Source organism: Sapajus apella, unplaced genomic scaffold (assembly GCF_009761245.1).
Source record: "Sapajus apella isolate SASKATOON/1434 unplaced genomic scaffold, GSC_monkey_1.0 scaffold11, whole genome shotgun sequence".
Classification (NCBI taxonomy): Eukaryota; Metazoa; Chordata; class Mammalia; order Primates; family Cebidae; genus Sapajus; species Sapajus apella.
In genome coordinates, this window is record NW_022436951.1 from 19,967,004 (window position 1) to 19,988,736 (window position 21,733).

The following is a 21,733-nucleotide window of genomic DNA, read 5'->3' on the forward strand; positions in this document are numbered from 1 at the left end:
AGATCAAGACTCTGTCTCAAAAAAAAAAAAAAAAAAAAAAAAAAGGATTATGACATTTCATTTACTTGACAATAATTTTCAAACAAAACAGAGACTCCTTTGGCATGAAGCCACTTTCTTGTGGATGGCAGTGGTGAGAATGTGAACAGCACAATCCACCCAATTCTTATGTGATATTAAGGATACTAGAAAAATAACAATAATATGTATTGTGTGGTACCAGAAAGTAATCACAAATTAGCTTTCTTTCCCAACCTCTCAGTCATTTTCCTTTTGTCCTTGAAACGTAGAGAATAAAACATGGTAATTTGTTTCCTTTCAATTTTTCTTTTTTCATTGAGTATGTTGGGGAATGGGCAGATGTTGGGTTGTCTGCATACGCTTACTAACAAATTGAGCTTTTCTACTCTCACTATTTATTAATAGACATAGCTTTTCACTGATTTAATAATCTTTACAGTGTCACCTGAGACAAAGTAACAAATACTTTATTATTTAGAGTAATCTGTAAATATGTATCGGGTGTCTGTATGAATTAGAAAACGTCAGCTACCCTGGCTTCAAGACTCTGGCAGTGTTGACGCAAAAGACATTAAACACAGACTATCTGGAGTGCAGGAGAAACGGCAGATGGAACATGGTCAGCCACTACAGGACATGCATTTCAGATGTGGGCTTAAAATATTAAGTAAATCAAAGTTTTCCAAAGGATCAGAAAAATGGTGGCCATGAATCAATCAGAGAAAAATACGCAAAAGTTTACAAGTTAAGGGGGAGCTACTTTTCTGATGCCATAAACATCATTACAAAACATAGTATTTTACCAAATAACTGAATGATTGACATTCCACCTGAAGCATTCATGTAATTTCGATGATTTGAAATTACTTTTGTGCTTTTTCAGCATTATGCCAACACAGCCTAAAATCTTATGTTAGACTTACTGTCTACTCATTTTTTTGTGAAAGGCAGTAAAAAATAAGTAAAAGTAAATTGCAGGTGCATTTGATTTTAGAAGTGATATTAAGATGATTAAATAGAAGAATGGGTATAAGTATCCATCTCTATTCCAATTATGAAAATGAAAGACACCATAATAAAGATGATTTTGGGAGCAAGCTTAAGTACCATTACTAAGAAAGAGAAAGTTCCTCAGAGTGACAGTGAAATATACTAAATAAAGAAAAAGGATTTGTAAATTTACTGGGAGTGGATGTTGAGGTAATTGCTATGAATTGGACAGTGTGAAATTTTTCACAGTAGTTTAGTGGCTTTGTGGAGATATACTCACCCGAAGGGAGGATACTTACTTGAAGAATTATAGTCCCTGTAATTATTAACAACTTAACACCTTCCGAGGAGATGTAAGAGCAGTGTTATTAATATAACTATTAGATAGGTTTTTAATGTAGTGAAACAAAAAGCACTTCTTTGACTGATTTATTTTATCTTTAATTATGTTATGTTCATTATGGAGGCTATAATTTTAATTAGAAGAAAGAATAGATTTTTTTTTAATATAATAAATTTGGCATTTAGAGGTGGTGACCAGACTTCCTCTCTCATATCTGATTAAGGGATTTATGTGTTTCCAGGGCACATTCAGGCTAATTAGAATCATGCTTGTGTTTTCATTAGTGAGAGCAGAGCAGAATTCCTCAGTCTCATGAGAAAAATACATACTACATCATATCAAACTGAGTTCCTTTTTTGACTATCAGATATCAGGAAAGTAAATGATTGATAGTATTCTTTCATAAAACACGAGTTATTTATCTGTTTACTTATTTTTGTCAGAACTGAAAAGGAAAACATTTACACACAGAGAGATAATCTGCAGTTTTTCATTAGAAATATGTTTTACCCACTACTAAATGTTAACATGGTAATATAAAAAATATGCAAAGCTTCATATTCATATTACATAGCAGGGGGAAAAGTAACACTTCTACACCCACCATATTCTGAAATCTGTGGTAGGTGGGATATGAACATATCACATGCTGCCTTGGTGTTATATTTGGCCAATGTCTTTTTGAGATATTTTATATTTGTGTCTGTGTTTTATAATAATACTGCTAATTATTAAAGCTATATTATTAATAATATTAGTAAATAACAGGTACTATTATTAACTAAATGTTAATGGTGCTTTCTTGACTGCTTTACTGAAATTAGCTCATTTCACCTTCATAAATATTCTAAATGTAGTTACTATTACATCTCCATTTTACCAATTTTAAAACTGAGATAAGCCGCGTGTGGTGGCTCACGCCTGTAATCCCAGCACTTGGGAGGCTAGGTGGGGGGATCAGGAGGTCAAGAGATTAGGACCATCCTGGCCAAAATGGTGAAACTTCGTCTCTTCTAAAAATAAAAAAAATTAGCTGGGCGTCGGGGCATGTGCCTGTAGTCCCAGCTACTCAGGAGGGAGGCTGAGGCAGGAGAATTGCTTGAGCCAGGGTGGCGGAGGTTGCAGTGAGCCGAGATTGCATCACTGCACTCCAGCCTGGTAACAGAGTGAGGCTCCAGCTGAAAAACAAAAACAAAAACAAAAACAAAAACGCTGACATTTGGAGAAGTGAACTCACTTATCCCAAGCTTGTTAAATAGAAAAGCTGAAATCTGAGCAAACTCCAGCACTGTCTAAATCTCTGCTGCCTATGGAAAAAGTGGCAGGTGTGGACCTGTGATGAACGTGAACTCCATCCTAATCTAAGACAACCTGAAAGCATTCACAGTACTTCTGAAAACATACCCAAGTGTGCCCTGTCACCCCACTGGAATTACTTTGTTTCCAAATGACAAGGGAATTTGTGTTTCAGACACAGCCCCCTGCGGCCATGATGGCGACTGAAGGGTTAAGGATGGCAAGTGAATGGAGGCAGCCAGAGGACTAGAGAATCACAAACTTTCCACTGGTTTTGTTTTAATATCTTTGAAATTTCCCAGTGTTTTGAACATATGAAAGAGAATATATTATAATTAATTGTAGAAAAGGTCTGTTGCACTGAGATGCCCTGTTTCGCATGCAAGATTATTTTCTCAAGGGATCTAAATTACACTAGTTAAGGTTTCAAGTGTAGCTATTCTTCAAAGTTCCCACTATAAGGAATTTGCCAATTAATCAACTGTAAGAAATACTGGAGAAAGCCCTGAAAAAATTAAACAAAATAATTTCTTGGCCAAATTATTTGCCAAGCGTTCAAAATTCAGTAATTATTGACATTTTTCTATTTTAAAAGATGATGTATGTGGGACTTTGATCATCTGTGTAAACTGATTTATGTGATTCAATACCCACAGGATCTCTGAGTGTCTAGTGACCCCCTTCCACTTGCCTTAGTTATGTGCATTTTTTCTCCTTCATTATGGTAGAATACTTAACAGATTTGGATTAATACAAATTCAAGAGCACCCAGACTTCTGGACAACTCCACTCTGTGTGTGTTTAGTTCCTCTATAATCCAATGTCATGCAATTGGGATGCCTTTCCATATTATCATAATTTCCCTGGTCCTGATGAATCTAGATATGTTAAGTTGTGTACAATTTTTCACACAACAAAAAGTAAAATGGAATAAGAATACACATGGTATTACTGAAACATCATCTATGAATATTTTCTTAAAAACTGGGAGTACCCTGTCTCACTCTTTCTTCTACTTGTATTATAGTGAGGCCACATATACCAAAAGAGGCCAGTTCTAAGCCACTAAAAGCACAGACACTAAGGCCCCCTCTGGCATCCCCTTCATTCACATAATTGAGCCACATACATTTAACGTACAGTGTATGCTGGATACTATGCTAAACATTTGTGACACAACAAGAAAGACAATGTGTTCTGCATGCTGGAGAAAATAAAACGTCTTACAGTAGACACTGTGTTCATTTCCTTATGCTGTGTCACACTTTACTACAAACTCTGTGGCATAAAGGGACGCCCATTTGTCATCTCACATTTCTCTTTGATTAGGGTATAGAAATATTGAAGTCAGAGTTCTAGCAAAGAATCAGTTTCCAAGCTTATTCAGGTTGTCGGCAGAATTAAGTTCCTAGGGATATAGCATGGAGGTCCCCATTTTCCTGCTTGCTGTCAGCTGGGAGTCTCTCTCAGATAGCACAGGTTACACTCTCTGGTTCTGTGCTTCTTTAAGTCAGCAACAGCCCCTCTTCTGTTGGCTTGCTCTTCTGCCCCCAACTGGAGAAAACAGTGCTTTTAAGTGCTGCATTTAATTAAATTAGGACTACCACGATAATCTCCTATTTATGATTCACCATAACCTTAATTACATCTGGAAATATTCCTTTGCTATTATCCAAGGGGGAGGGTCATTGGGATCATCTTAGGATTCTGCCTTCCACAAACAGATAGGAGAATGATACAGAGAATAGAGAGGTCCGCCCTTGCAGAGTGTATCTTTGCCCTTGTATTTGATGCTGGTCTATTCGGTTGTGAAAACACTTAAACTTACACATAAATGTTAAAAAAAAAAAAAAAAAAAAGAAAGAAAAGAAAAGAAAACGGAAGATTGTGGAAAATTTGCTAAAGGGGGTGCCAAGTTTCTTTTCCAAACTGAAGGTCATGAATATTCCATGTCTGATGATGTTATTCCATATTCTGTTTCATGTGATACTCCCAATCCCCAGATGTTTAGTTTTCATTGCTGCTGCTGCTGTTGTTGTTCTTATTGTTGGAGGCCGACCACTATACATTTGATGTTAACATTATAAATGTTTCACTTTCCCTTTGAGAATTTTGCAGAAAGTTTTCTTAAATCTTTAATCAAGTGTCTAGGTGTCTCAGTTGGGATTACCCAGGGAAAAAGACTCAGTGGATATACATATATATTAAGATATTTCTTGCCAGGAATTGGCTTATGAAAATGTAGGAGCTGGCTAGGCAAGTCCAGCCTTTGTAGGGCAAACCATCTGGAAGGGCAGGCTGGGATTTGGAGGCACCAGCTGAAGCTGCTGTCTCCAAGCAGAATTTCGTTTTCTTCAAGGAAGCCTCAGCTCTGCCCTTAAAGCCTTTCGACTAATTGAATTGAGCCCACCCATTTAGGATACTCTCCTTTACTTAAAGTCAGATCATTATTGATTTTAATCACATCTGCAAAACACTTTCACAGCAAAAGCTAAATCAATGTTTGACTACATAGCTTGGGCCTCTAGGTAGCCAAGTTGACCTATAAACAATCATGACCACTTTTGCTTTTTGTGAGAGAGAGTCTCACTCTGCCACCTAGGCTGCAGTGCAGTGGTGCGATCTCGGCTCATTGCAACCTCTGCCTCCAGGGTTCAAGCTATTCTCCTGCCTCAGCCTGCTGAGTAGCTGGGACTACAGGCATGTGCCACCACACACATCTAATTTTTGTGATTTTAGTAGAGACAGGGTTTCACCATGTTGGCCAGCCTGGTCATGAACTCCTGAACTCATGTGATCCTCCTGCCCAGCCATTTCTGGTCTTTTGAACAAACAAATGAAAGAATTGCTTTTCTTCCCAGGGTCAATATACTCTATCAAAGCCAGCACTTCCCTTTTTTCATTGATTTATTAATCCATTAGGTATATTCAAGTGTTGAATACATCCAGAAGGAGTGTGACCAAGTTCTTGGTAGCATTTCAGATTACCTCACTGTCATGATATTTTAGGAATTATCATTCACTTACATATTTTAATTTGAAGAGCAAAACGGGTAGACACCAATAGCACAAGTGACATTATCTCTACATATATTATAACCTCCTTTTAACATTGCTGTCAATTCAAAGTCAACACATACTTCATCTAGAGCTATTTATTGGTGTTGAGAATCAGGGTAGTAAAATAGTGTCAGGTCCAACACAAGGTGCCACATTCTTGCATATTCGTCCTAGTTAATGCGGTGTTTGTCAACATTCAGAAAAAAAGACCTGGAATGTGCTATGATATAGACAGGAATTGCTTATTAATTTGGTGAACTTTTATGGTTGACGTAATTCTTAGAGTGAATCTGTTGTTTTTCACATGGACACCGAATTCAAGCCTTCGCAAAGATCACTGCAATTCACATATAATATCCAAATCATGACAAACTGACACTTTCTTTTTCCTGGGTAATTTTGAAAAGTACAAATAAGAGGAGAAAGAAAGATTATCCGTTTATCTACAAAAGTGTTTCATCAATAAACTTTTCTCAGAAAATGGTGGGATTGTCTTAAAACTTTCAAAATAAAAGGTATGGAAAGCTTATGGAATAGTGCTAACCATTTTTTTGTGATTTTTAATGTCATTTCAGTTGTATTAGCAACAATTGTTGATATTGTCTTTGATTCATCATTTATTCATGGAGAATATGAAGGCCTGGAAACTGGGAAGCACAACGTGACTTATTTCCCATTATATTTGGGATTTATTTCCCATTGTTTTTCCCATTGTATTTGAATACAAAACATTTCTCCAGAGCTTACATGCTTAGGTCAAATTCTTTCTGAGGAAAAAAAACATGTTAATGAGCTATACTATTTATATTTATAACCTTAGCTTTCCTTCTACATCATTCTAATAGAATATAATCACTAAAATTGTCACAAAGTCATCATTTTTTGGGAATATCACAGACAGAGTGTGCAACCAAATTGTTAGGGTAAAGATTTCAGCTATCTCACTGGCGTGGGCCAATTTTTGGAAAAGCTATGAGATATATTATGGCATTATTTCAACCCACAAATTTTAACGATGATGGAAAAATAAATATAAATCAATTTTACTATGAGTCATGATAAAGTTCTTTTTGAAAGGGTTTGCATTTGACGGGTCTTTTTAATTTGAAATAAACATATTAATGTACCTAAAATTTAGAGATACAATTTTGGGAAAAATCTTCCATACTATTTTATAATATATAATATATATTTTGTAAATAAAATGTTTATGCTATTTTGTAACAATTTTTATGTGTAAATCAAAACTCATGTAAGTTTTTTTATATACAAAATGCAACTTAATTGAGCAAAAGAGATGTACTATTCAACTAATCACTGTTAAATTAAATTGTTATTGCTGACAACTGATTCCAGTCAGTACTGGTATAGTTCAAAGTGGATAAATTGCAGCCCATGGGTCAAATATGACCTTCTGACTGTTTTTGTATAACTCACAGACATAATTTTTATTTTATTATATATATATATATAAATATATATATAAAAAACACATATTTTATTGGTTATCTTTTAAAAAACTACATAAGTACCTACTTAATATCCTCAATTTTGCATTTTTGCGTCAAATTCTAAAACATTTTTTACATGGTCCTTAATAATTTTAAAAATGATAAACCAATTCCCCATTGTTTTATGTTCTTTTGTTATAGATGATAACAAACTTTAGTTTGGTTTATCATTTTTAAAATTATTATACAATTGACCTCATGCAGGGTGCACCTGTTTCTTTTCTGCCTGAGGTCAGAATTTTTGTTTGTTCATGTAATAATTCATGTTGCTCACCTTAGACATTACTTGCATTCTCAAGGGAAATAATGTGTGCAAAATCTCTTTGAAAAGTACACAACAATAAAAAGAACAAATTATGGAAGCAGAGTACCTGTAGGGCTCCATTTCAAAGAGCAGGATCTAGAGGAATTGCTGGTTTTCTGTTTCAGATAAGCCACTTCCTAACACTGTTAATTTGGGGAAAGTTGCCCTAAGATAATTAAGGTTACTCTACCTAGAAAACTTTCAATTACTCACTTGTGTGCAAGAATTGAGGTTCTGCTAAGTAGCTGTTAGCAGGGTCCCTGTGTCCCCAATTATTTCCTACCCGCCTCTCTTCTGGAAATCTGCCTCTATTGCTCAGTGACAGTGATGGACTTTCTGATAATGGCAGGTTTCTTCTAGAATGTCTCTTCTATGGGATTAACCTTCTTTGCGGTTCAATTCCACTGATAATACTCAACCCTGACCTTGCTCTGTTCTTTGGGCATCGTGTTGTTTATCACCAGAATATTGTCTCTCGGCCCGGCTCTTACAGGCACAGCAGTTTTTCACAGTCCTCTCCTACATCAGTGAGGCTGCCTTCTTCTGACTTAATCTGTTCCCCAGCATTCCTCGAATGCTGAGGAGCAACTGCCTGGAGTACTTAGACGAGCCAATACTCCTCTAGATGAGAACAGATCTCTTGTCATGAGAATGCCCCGCCTCCTGTGCACATTTTGTAGATCTCACTTGCATAACAACAACAGTGGGGATGTCTAATGTAAAACTTCACCATAAAATCTTTCTGCCGAGTGTTCCCAAGTCATCAATTAAGTCACTGACTTAATGGTGCAGCCCTGCCTGGTGCAGTGGCTCACACCTGTAATCCCAGCACTTTGGGAGGCTGAAGTGGGTGGATTGCCTGAGGTCAGGAATTCGAGACCAGCCTGGCTAACACAGTGAAACCTCATTTCTACTAAAAATACAAAATTAGCCAGGTGTGGTGGTGCATGTCTGTAATCCCAGCTACTCGGGAGGCTGAGGCAGGAAAATCACCTGAACCCAGGAGGTGGAGGTTGGAGTGAGCCAAGATTGCACCACTGCACTCCAGCCTGGGCAACAGGAGTGAAACTCTGTCTCAAAAAAAAAAAAGAAAAAGAGAACAAATGATGCAGCCCCATTCCTAGGTTTACATCATCTGCAAAACAAACCAGCAAAAATTTCTGATAAGGCTGACCCTTTTAGACTAAATCAGACACATATTTTTTAAGACTGTGATCAACCTGGTTTTTCTTGATGTCTTCTATATAACCAATATATTATGTCACCTCTCATTATAAAACAACTCAATGACACCTTGACTTCAGCCAGCTTGAGGACTCGTTTGCATCCCTGAGTCACTCTTGTTTGTTACCAAACTATATATCTGCTTAGCATTAAGGATTAACCCCCCAAACATCAGAACTTTAACATAGCTGTTGTTTTGAAGTAGCCTATTTCCCTACCTCTTCTAAAATACACTGAACTAAGTAGGTGATTCTGAGAGCAGTCTTTCAGAGATCCTTTGCTAAAATGTCCATTTAATGATATGTCAACCTTCAAATAAGAACAGCTTGAATTTTTCTCTCAAGTTGCTCACTTTAAAAGCAATCCAACTTTGGGAGGCCGAGGCTAGTGGGTCATGAGGTCAAGAGATTGAGACCATCCTGGCCAACATGATGAAACCTCATTTCTACTGAAAATACAAAAATTAGCTGGGCATGATGGCACCTGCACCTATAGTCCCAGCTACTCTGGAGGCTGAGCCAGGAGAATCACTTGAACCCAGGAGGAGGAAGTTGCAGTGAGCCGAGATCATGCTACTGCACCTCAGCCTAGTGACTCAGAGAGACCCCCATCTAAAAAAAAAAGTAATCCAAGTTCATCATAAAAAGAAATTCATATTAAATATAAGCATTGTAGATAAAATAAAAGTTTGCACTGTAATAATTCTGGAATAATTAGAATTACTTCAGATTAGTCGTAAAAGTGTTACTTTTGTTCTCATTGGAATCTTTACACATTTAAATTATTACTAACTCATCTTGCTTTAGAGTGAGTTTCTTATCTATTTTTTTTCTTAATTAAAGCTAGTAAAAGCAGAGTGTAGTAACTTAGTTTTACCACAATCCATCATCCTACAACCAACTGAAAGTATGTTTGCCCCGTCATTAATATAATAAATTGTATGCTTTAATTATAAATGAAGCTATAAATTATGAAATATTAATTTTCTCAAGAAATGTTTATTAATAATACATGGTTTTGATATTTCTATATCCATAACAGAGTTTAGAATGTATAAAAAAACAAAATTACAATTTTATGAAAGAAAAAAAATAACTCATTCTTTAAGTGAAGAAGAGTACAAACTCAGTGAGATTGAAAAGCATTCAATTAAATTGAAAAGTTGGCTTGTCATTATAAAATATGACAACATAAAAGGCACCTCAAATAACTCATGTTTTCTGCAAGAAATCAAGAACCTAATTCTTGATCTTTAGAGAAGAAAAAATAATTCTATGAGATAAAGATAAATGGTCCTTGGTTTGTAGCTCCTTTGAGAGAACTTTACTAAATGAAAATAGTTCTGGTGTGGCAAATTGTGGTAGCTTTCATATTCCTAAGCAGAGCAGAAGCATCTGGAAATCTAATTCCCCAAAGATTTTTTCTGTGCTGATTTTAAACAGAATAGTACAATGGTGGAGCAGGTAAACATCTGTCATTTATAGAACGCCAATACTTTATTCAATAGGGCATTATACCATTTGCTCAGCAAATATTTACTAAGTGGCTATTTTATATCTAGTACTTACATTAAACATTCTGAGAGCCATCAAATAGTATAGGTCATTGTATTTAAACACATGTTGGAGTTTGGGAAGAAGTCAGGCAAGCCTTAGGAATAAAAACTGAGATTGAAAAATTATATTCTGATAACAATTAAGTAAGAAGACTGGCTTTTATCTTTGAAATTGTAGGAAATCACTTTACAGGCAGATCAAGGAGAATTTTGAATTATATATAAGAAATTTACATTTTTATCCAATAAGCAACTGGGGACTATTGAAGTTTCTTTTGATCAAATGAGTGACATATCAATTATTAAAGCTTTATAATAAATAATATATCTTTAGATGTTGTTCTTGACCACTATCAGTAGGACCTGGAGAATGGGGGTGGTGGATGCTGGAATCAATTTAAGACGTTATTGCCCAGCTAACCTCTTTGTGAAGTCTACAATAAAATAATATCAACATTTTATATTACTAGCAGGAGCGTGAGCCCAGCCCAAGTTCATAAATCTACTTAGTAGATTCCACAAGACTTAATTCTCAAGTTAAGTGCCATTATCATTAAGTCACTTAGAGCCAAAGCAAGATAAAATGTCATGTGATAATGATATTGCAGATGTGTTTCAAAAAAGAAGATAGAAATCACTTCTTACCTTTATCATTTATCTTCTCAGAGCCATAACTCTACACAGTAGCTGATCTGTTTCTCTCTGGGATTAGAATCCGTTTTCTTGATTTGTACCCATCTTTGATTGAAAGGAATGAAGTAGATTTGAGAATATAGTTCATGTCACCAGTCAGCCCTAAGGCACTGGGACTGCACTATTTCTGTTCATGCAACCACCAATGACATTGGAAATTCATCCGTGAAAGAATCAGTATCCACCTAGAATGAAGTCAGGTATCTTTTTAATGTACAACATTTAAACCTGAATTTTATGTAGCTATCTAAATTGTATCCTTCTCTTCCTTTGTATATGTAGACATATATACAAAGCAAAAAAGTATTGGAATTAGAAGAGATAAATAAATAGAAGAATTATTTCTTCTATTTATTTTCTCAAGCTTCACTTTTTATAAACAAGGAAAGAATGGTGAGTCAACCACCAAAATGACAATGTCAATCAAAAAATATTAGTTTCTCATGATGAATAATCTTCCTTTAAAAATGTATAAAAACAGGCTTATGTTGGGATGTAATCTGCCTTTTATAAAAATAATGTGAAAAAATATAGATAAAAATTTATTTTTTATAGATAAAAATATATTTCTAGAACATGTTAATGGATGCATTCATTTCTGAAACTTTCATATTTATGTCTAATCAATAAAATGCATTAGAGTTTTCAGGTTCTCACTATTATACACAATGATGCAATGCACAATATTTTCTCAATAACGTCTGTAGAATCACCCAATTTATGCAATTTATGTACATGCACACACAAATATGCATGCGCAAACACTTGCCATTTTATTACAAATGTCAAAGTTGTTCTCCTGAGATATAGCACTGTACATGTCCATCGGCACTTTCTTATTGTATTTTTGACATTCCTTCTAAAAATGTACAGTATAATATTTTACATTTTTAGTGGGAAAAAATGTCCTCACGGATTCATGACATAAAAATTGGTGATATATGTTAAGCCTGCATCCAACTGGACATAATCGTTACAATTAAAACAAAGGTTTATTTGGGGGTATACATCATTTCCATATTGTCCATTTTAACTAATAATTATAGCTGGTAGCTCATTTGTGAGTTACCTTCTTAGTGCTGTGTAGCTAGTAACTCATTTCATCTTACTACTCCAACTGCACTAATTCATTTCAAACTCTGTTATCATCTTTCTTCATCTGAGAAAACTCAGGAAAATATGGGTTAATCATCTAGCCCAAGGATTCATAATTGCTGTTTGTTGCTGTGCTGTTTCAATCCTAGGCAGTGAAATATCAAAATATCTGATATTTTTACCATTATTTTACCATTATTACAATTAGATTCTATATATTTGATGTACAGAAGTAATAAAGATGTTATTTTCAGACTGCTCACCAATGGCCTGGTGTATGTTAAAACCCTGTGTTACTGCAGAGTTTAAATTATTTTAATAAAGAAAATAGGCAAGGCAGATAGCAGTCACCTATTCCTTATGATGTGGCAGCAAATTATTGACTTTTGCTGAGAGTGAAAAAAAACAGTTGACATGAGAGGAAACTGGGTATTACAGTCAGTGTAACTGAGAGGAGAATGAAACGTGGTATTCAGAGGTTCATAGAGTCACCATGAAATCGAAAGAAAAGTTCAATTTAGTAAATAGGTAAATAAGAAGAGGAAGATCCGTTTAGAGCCACTCTGTAACAATATAAACTTTATGATGCTATAGAAAGTGTTTTCATCTTAATGCCTGTCAAATGCAGTTAGAGGTTGAGGAAGCCCAATAATTTTTCTGTAATTTAGTGTCACCTGCTGTGTCATAGATGCTGAAGATATGCTAGAGCAGTGTTTCCATACACATTATGGAGAAGTTAAGAACAAATGGACAATGATATATGTGTGTCAAAAAGTAATTAAGCATTTCACAGCCATCATAGTTTGATTTGAAATGGCACTTTATTTCCCTATATAAAATTTTACTGAACTATTATCTGGATAGATACTAGGACATTAACTTTAAAGTTGTCTTAAAATATGATTGAATGGGAAATGCTCTATACAATTTAAGAAACTGTTAGAAATATAAAATAGGTGATTTTATTCCACCTTCAATGTGGTTTCTTTAGAAAATAGAAATCAGAATTAAAGGCATATAGATTGTTATTATGAATATAATATGCTATTTTAAACTCAATTATTATCCTGTTTTATTAAAACAGAAATGAGGAAGATGTGAGGTTTTGTGCAACTTTATTGATATATAATTTTTTTCTTTAAAAAATTTTTTTTATTATACTTCAAGTTCTGGGGTAGGTGTGCAGAACATGCAGGTTTGTTACATAGGTATACAGGTGCCATGGTGGTTTGCTGCATCCATCACCCCATCATCTACATTAGGTATTTCTCCTAATGCTATCCCTCCTGTAGCCCCCCATCCCTCGACAGGCCGTAGTGTGTGATATTCCCCTCCCTGTGTCCACGTGTTCTCATTGTTCAAAACCCACTTATGAGTGAGAACATTTGGTGTTTGATTTTCTGTTCTTGTGTCAGTTTGCTGAGAATGATGGTTTTCAGTTTCATCCATGTCTCTGCAAAGGACATGAACTCATTCTTTTTCATGGCTGCAGGGTATTCCAGGGTGTATATATGCCACATTTTTTATACAATAAACTGCACATATTTAAAGTGCAAATTAGATGGGTTTTGACACATGTATACAGCTGCGAAACCACCACCATAGTCAAGACACCCAACATTTCCATTGTCCCAATGGGTTTCCTGGGACCTCTGCCATTCCTCATTCCAACCTGATTCACCTCTAACTACTTACCTGTTTTCTGTCACTGTAACCTGTTTTCACCTCTAACCTGTTTCCTGGCAAAACAGATACATTTCCATATTTTTTAATTCTACAGAAATGTAATTATATACTAGTAAAGTACTTGTTTCTGGCTTGTTCTGTATCAGCATGATCATTTTGCGATTCATGTTGAGTGTACTAGGAGTTGGTTACTTTTAATTGCCGGGAAGTATTCCATTCTCTGAATGTGCCACAGTTAATTCTCTCACCTATGGATGGACATTTTTTTTTTTTTTTTCCCCAGTGTGGAGCCATTGTGACTAACCGGTCATTTGTGTCCAATTGTTTGAATGGAAATATGCTTCTATTTCTTTGGAAAGAATACTTCGCAGTGAGATGGATTCATCACATGACGGCATATGTTTAACTTTTAAAAAGTCTACCAAAATGAATTTTAGATTGATTGCATCATTTTATATTCCCATGAACAGTGTATGAGGGTTATAGGTTTTTCACATCACTGCCAACCCTTGGCATAATGAGAGCTTTTTTTCTTTTTAATTTTAATTATTCTAATAGGTATTTAATGGTAGTAATAACTTGTTAAATAATTAAATAGCCAAAATATATAACTAAATAGTTATAAATTAATAAGAAAATCTAAGTCAGAATGTAACTAAAATTTTTTAGTGAACAGGAAATTCATTTGATATTAGTTCTCCCAGGTCTTTCCACATTCCACTCTACCCCACCACCACCTTTCTGCCCTCCAAAAGAGTAAGCCTATCTACTCAGCAAGGAAATAAATATTCTTTTTTTCCATTGAGCAATATTATTCATCAGTGTTATTTTATATGTCCATTTATTTAATGGCATTTTAAAATCATTGCGAAAAATGTGTTTGGTTGGGGTATTATATGTATAATTCTAGTCATTACTAATTTTAGTGTCTTTCAGTCAATTTAATAGAAACTGAGTTTAATATTTTTAAAATTTTGCATGTTATTTATTTCATTTTATTTGAACTTCATAGTCATACCTGAAACATACAAAATAGAATAAATCAGAGCTAACAGGAAAGGTCTAAAATGCCAAGCAATTATGTCTACAAAAGCCATTTCATTTCTTTTAATTATGCACTGTGCTTTTTTGTTATTTTAAAATAATTGCCTACTAAATTGGAAATGTGGTTTTAAAAACACAAACTATATTAATATTATATGTCCATGCTTTAAGTATGCTCTCCAATTTTATTTCTCAAATCATTTTAATTAAATTACCTTCCTTTTATTTTTTTACTGATCAGGACAATAAAGAAATGGCTAAATCCATTCTAGTTGCAATAAAACAACCATGACCTTTTAAAGAAACAGGTTATAATTATTTTAAAACATTCAAAGACTATTCCCAACCTTAATAATTTTTTAATCTACTCCACTTACAATTTCAAATCAATAGCTTCTGTTTGATTTTTTTTAATTACTTGAACTGTGAAATCAACACATTCTTGCTATAATGTTCTTTATAGTATAAAATAATTTGTTAGGAGCACCAAAGGACACAAGAAGGAAGAAGACATGTATTTGGATACAATAATTCTTTTTTGATTGCTTATTTCTGAATTAGGTAAAAAGGACATCACAAATTATTAGTCAAATAGATAATGTGTTTTCATAACTGAATGAAATCTTAGAGATAATAGACTTTCATTTCCTCAAATTTTCCAATGAAATTATTAAATAGAAGCTTTTTAGATGGTTCAGGGTTAGAAAGCTACTTAGTGCTAGAATTTTGACTATAGCCTATGTTTTCTGATATCTATCCTAGCTTTCTTTTTTTTTTTTTTGAGACAGAGTCTCACTCTGTCACAGGTACCAGGCTGGAGTACAGTGGTTCACTGCAACCTCCACCGCCCGGGTTCAGACAATTCTCCTGCCTCAGCCTCCCAAGTAGCTGGGACTACAGGCGCACGCCACCACAGCCAGCTAACTTTTGTATTTTTAGTAGAGATGGGATTTCACATCTTGGCCAGGATGGTCTCAATCTCTTGACCTCTTGATCCACCGGCCTCGGCTTCCCAAAGTGCTGGGATTACAGGCTTGGGCCACCGCGCCCGGCCGCTTTCTTTTTTTCTGTAATTTCATCCTATCCTAATCTCTTGAGTATATATGTGTGAAACTGGAACCAAAAATAAAAGTTTCTCTTGAAGGCTGGGGAATTTAGTCATTCGTCCTCCGTGATTTAGACATAAGCAGAAATATGTATAATACATGAGAATCTATTAGCATTCAGCAAACTTCTGTGTGATAGTATTTGCTCATATTTGCTCAATGCTGCTGCTGCTGCAAGATCAATTTGTTATTAGTTAGGTGGCTTGTTTATGTATGTATGTTGTGTGTGTGTGTGTGTATATATATATATATATATATATACACAAAGACCTGTATGAAATGGTAAATATATATATATATTTAAAACTAACACTAATTTTTCAACATCTGTTCTGATAAACCACCACAAGAAATGGTAGGGAGGTAATAGCTGAATCTACAATTGTATACAAAAGCAAGATTCGATTTGTGTAAGAATCATAAGACTAATATTTGGAAAGCATCTTCACATATGTGAAATTTAAATAATAATAGCCAAGATTAGGAAAAGTCTATAAGAAATCTAAGGGGTGTTATTCCAGTGTATATAAATCACAAGTTTCCTGTCAGCTCAGAGAAAGTTTTTCTCCAATAAATTACAATCACAATTTACAGTTTGGAACAAACCTAAGTGAATGAAGAAAGAGTGGCTTTTGTTCAGGTAGCCGCCTAAGATCCTCTTTGTCAACAAATGACTCAGATAAACATTTGATTGACATAGTGAGGAGCAATAGGTCTTGTGTGAAAAGGAGAACATTAGGTTTTCCACCATTGAACACCAAAGGACAATCACTTGCTCTTTTTAGTCCTCGTCTCCTCATCACTAAAATATGAGAAAAAAATGCCCATGGTAGCCTATTTCACAGGATTCCCATAAGAATCAAATGCGATAATAAGTTCTTGACAAAGTTTAAATGCTGCATTACTTTGCGTTATCGTCAGTTTTTTAGATGGAACTTTTATTAAACACCTTGAAAAAGTGTGGTCACAATGCTTCTCTGTGAAGTTTCAGATGTGTCTGAGAATTTCAAAGAACTGTATGAAATGGTAGGATTCACGTGACTTTAGGAAACCTGTAGATAAAGCATGAACAAACCAGAGTTAAACTTTGTAGCTCTACATACATTTGAGCTTTGCTATTACATTATGCCACTTGGAGAACTAGGATAGTAAGCCATCATAATTTTGGCCTAATATAGTTTTGTAAATGTTCTTGAGATACTCATATACTTAGAGAGGAGCTATTTTCTTGTTTTAAAAAGCAGTAATTATTATATTTGAGTGGGATACTGAATGAATTGCAGAAGGGATTCTTAAAAATTTGAAACTGAATAATTTGTGCCAATGGAGTTATATATTTGGAAGCTCTAGATGGAATCTATTTTTTAGCCTAAAGTTTTTTTGTGCATTTTATTTTCTGCTAAAACATACGTAACTTTTTATAGCAGAACTGTTACACTACTTTATCAGTTATAATACAGTTTTTAAACATGCAAAAATGATTTTTGGAAGTCAAAAAAACTAGACAATTTTGCTATTCTGTTGGAAGTAGGCATTTTTACCAGTTTTAACATTTGGGAACTTCTAAATATTTGGTAATTTTATAGTTACAGTTACCTGACTTCTAGTTGTGAGTTTCTTCTGTACTGGCTATGCAACATCGGTAAATTTACTTAACTTCTCAGAGCCCTACCTTAATTGATTAAAAACATAAAATATTATAATACCTTCTTAACAAGATTGGACCAAGGGGTTCAGGGGTAGCTACAGCTGACATGCATGCCAAACACTTGACACATAGCAAGCATGTAATAGACAGTGCCTATTATTTTCATGTGACTGTTGTCTACCCTCCCTCCCCCAACAAAATTGTCTTATTTTGCTTTGTTATTCATGTGTGAACTTTCAATGCAATCAATTAGTGGTTCAATATAGGTTTAAAAAACTACTGAAGAGCCATCATACTCTCTGTTGAAACCATTTAGAGTTTTGAAAGACCCCTGAATTTTTTTCCCCCGAGACGAAATCACCTAGGTCTTTCGCCAGTGTTCAGTGGCGCGATCTCGGCTCACTGCAACCTCAACTTCCAGGGTTCAAGCAATTCTCCTGCCTCAGCCTACAGAGTAGCTGGGATTACAGGCTCCTGCCACCAAGCTCAGCTAAGTTTTTGTATTTTAGTGGAGACCAGGTGTCACCATTTTAGCCAGGGTGGCCTCAATTTCTTGACCTGTGATCTGCCTACCTCAGCCTCCCGAAGTGCTGGGATTACAGGCGTGAGCCACAGTGCCCATCCAGACCCCTGGATTTTATGAGAACAGAAAGACTGATTATTTGAGAGTGTCATCAGTGCAGTCTCATACATCTGAGGTTTCCAGGTAGAACCAATCTTCTGCACAAAGTTTCATGTGCACCTGTTTTCGTTGGTGATGATGATTGCGTGTTGGCAAGGTTCAGGAAAATAAACCCTGTCTTAATGTTTTAAAAAGTTTTAAAAATAGTTCACCGTTTAAGATCCTCAGAATGGAACTCAGACCAATATGAGAAATGGAGGGCTTTAACTGCATGACCAGCTACACATAATAGCCATAGAATCTATCCCACTGTTACTTACAAGTACTGCATTAAAGACTAGTTGGGACCCTCTCAGGAGAAATTAGCAGTGACAATTTCTTGTTTTTGCAATTTATGCTCAAGATGCATTTACTTCGATTTAAGCAGCCTCCTTCCTACTCTCGTGCCAGTCTAAAATTGGATAATGGGTTTCCTGCTTAACAGCAGCAGACATTGTTCTCCCTCTCCTGAAGTGGTTGACTGGGTTTCTTCACGTTCAGCTGTCACCCTCCACCAGCTGAGGGAGCAAGAGGCCTCTGCATGGGAGGCTACAGCCCCACCTCCTCCTGGGGCTTCTGTAGGGACATCTCCGTTTTCACAGTAGGATGAGTACCTGTCTTAGTAGCAGCAGTTCAGTTACCTTGAAGTTTTACTTTGTCCAAATAGTAAAGAGCTTCATCAAGAGCTTGTATTTTAATGAGATACTTAAAATATTTAATTTTTAAAGTATTGTAATGGTACAAATTAAAAAAAAATATTTGGGAATCTATAAGGCAAATGGATTCTCTATTATTTTTGCTTAGTCCATTCGCCTACTGAAATTTGGGGCTTTTCTAAGACATACGTAAATATCGCAGTGTAGATATAGCTTCTCTCTCTTCCCCTCTCCCTCTTTTTAACACACACACGCAAGCACACTCACCCCCCACACACACGCACACACATACATCAAGGGAATGCCATATGTTCCAAGTGAGACCTACTTGAAAAAAAAAAAAAGTGCTGAACATATCACTCAGGATCACTGTGAGAGGACAGTCGTCAGTTTTCTCTCTGGCAATGAGAATTTTCTCACCCTCAAGACATGCAAATGACTTTTCTCATCTGTTCTTTTTATGTTATTTGCATAATTTTCTCCTGCGAAAGTGAGAGCTGTCAAAAATTAACCATTTGGGGCTTTGGGATCCAGTTATGTGACCTTTTCCAGAGAATCGGATTTCTTGAGGGAAGTAGGAACTGGATGTGGACGTGCTGAGGTGGTGGTCAGTGGCTGAAAGGGCGGATGATGGATGGGGGCCAGCAGGTTGGTAACGGCACGTGACTGCGTTTAAAAAGTTGTTTGATGTTTTGGATCCTCTCATATGCTTGCTTGTTTTTGTTTTAGTGAATCAGTATTTCAACAGATAATTAAAGAGATGATTCGATTAGGTGTGATGTACTCTCCTACGTGACTCTAGTTAATGGTACAATGCAAACATTTTTTGCAGGTGTAATGTTAATTGAAAATACTGTTTGGAAAACTACACGAGCAAGGCTCTGTTCTTGTGTCTGTAGCAAACTGCCAAATATGCTTCTTTAGTATGAATACTTCCTTTTTATCAATTCAGAGTTGCACTCCGGAGAGCTGTAATCAGCCTTTAAATTCATTTTACCTCGACAGAGGTTGAAGTATGTAGCAGGCGAGGGTCAGAGACAAGTGCAGCTGCCTCTTTGATCACATCGCTTTAAACATTGTTCAGCTTTAGGCTTGCCTTACAAATCAGCTCTATCAGTCTATTAATTGTTTCACCGCACCTGATATCTTACACGAATGCACCTTGAAAAACGGCAGGAGAGAGCGCATTTGTTTAAGTCCTGCGATGTCCAGCCCGGCGGCTCATCTCCTTCCAAATTGCAGTCATAGTTGTAGTTCATCCGTTAGGCTGGAAAAGACAAGATTCCCAAGTGGCCTTGGTGCCTTTTCCAATTCCCCGGAGACCCACCAACCCTCGGCGTGTGTTGCCTGCGCACCCGGAGCGTTCTTGCTAATCAGGTCAATGATTAGCGCCTGGCTCCAGGGACCTGCCAGGAGTGGATCACAGCCGTTAGGGAGCCTCCGAACGGAGCACGCTCACGGAGAATCTCCCGTTCAGAAACATCGCTTACCCTCATTTACTCACTGGGAACGTCGGAGGATTTCAGCGGATCTTTTTCTCTCCTTAGACAGCGAGGAGCTGCACATAACAGGGAAAAGGAGCACAGGATGCAGCTCCTTGGAGGGTGCTGACTGAAAACTTCGCTCTCCCCACCCCATTCACGGTTGATTTGACGGATTTCTCACCTCGTTCACAGAGAAAATTTCAATTAAGGTAAGTGCTGCTTTATCTGGCTGACTGCGTGGCACTGGGTTTCTGCATTGGAAGTTCTAACTGAGTAAACTGACATTCTGCACTGCAGCAAGTGACTGTGTGAGGACAAGCTTAGTTTATAAGCAAGTGTCCTAGAGTGAACGCGGCGTTGGAGATAATGATATTTCAGGGCAATATCTTCTGAAATATTTTCATTCTGCCTTGCATCAGGAGAAAATAAAAGGGAACATGAAAAAGAGTAAATTTCTCATTTTACTTTTTTAATAATCTGTTTGGAGGATGGTGCATTGCCAAGGTAAATTGATTTTGATTGAAGTGGTTTGTTGATGTCATATGGTAAAATCTGAGTCTGAAAGCTTCAAAGTTAAATTAGATGGAAAGAAAATTTGCAAATGAGAGTTGAGATTTTGTGCAGCTTTCTACTTTAGCAATATTCCTGAGCTCCCTTTTGGTTTAAGGATTTAGGACCAAATCCCTGAATATTTTAATAGTATCCATTTGGAACTTAAAACTTAAATGTTATAGTTTCTGATGCAAGTATTAAGAAAAAAAAATGATCCTAGAAAACGTATTATGCCATTCATATAGTTTATAGTTTGTATTCAAGAGAAGTGGACTTATTTTATGAGATGATTAAAAAAAGAAAGCAAAGGAAAATTAAGTGCTTTCTAAAATGCTTGTTTTTGAAAGAATTCTTCAATAATGGATGAATGTGTTTGTTAAATTTTTGACTTTTTGTTCTTTTATGTTTTATTTTGTTTTATTATTAAGGTATAATTAATTGAAGTTAAGCTTACATATATCATATATGGCAATTATCTAGGTAATTCAGATTAAACCATGTCGCATTAATTATTTTATACCCATTTTCTCTTAAGCTTTTAAAAACTATCTAGAAAGATTATGTAAGCAACTTTTTTCCAAAGTTTAATTACCTGAACTTTTTATTTTATATCTTACTAAGCACATATAAATATAGCCTGATGGTTTTATTCCAAATTGTGATAAATTTCCATGTAATTAAGAGTAATAATTCTATCACTATAATCATGTGATCTATTAATCTGCACTCTCAATACTGAAGAATAGCAATTACTTACCTTGATATTGTATGACATACTATAAAAGTTTTCAAATAATGAAACAT

General features: G+C 35.6%; 1 protein-coding gene across 2 annotated transcripts in view; it reads left to right on the plus strand.

The window, feature by feature from the left end:
• The window catches only part of CDH12 (cadherin 12), a 1,125,215-nt gene that overhangs the window by 634,200 nt on the left and 469,282 nt on the right, over positions 1–21,733 (plus strand). The window contains exons 1-2 of one of the 2 annotated variants that reach the window (XM_032278815.1): positions 18,449–19,541; positions 20,441–20,586. The gene's annotated coding sequence lies outside the window, so the exon portion shown is untranslated. Of the gene's footprint in view, positions 1–18,448; positions 19,542–20,440; positions 20,587–21,733 lie in introns of those variants that run through there. The other variant, XM_032278814.1, reaches the window with a different exon arrangement.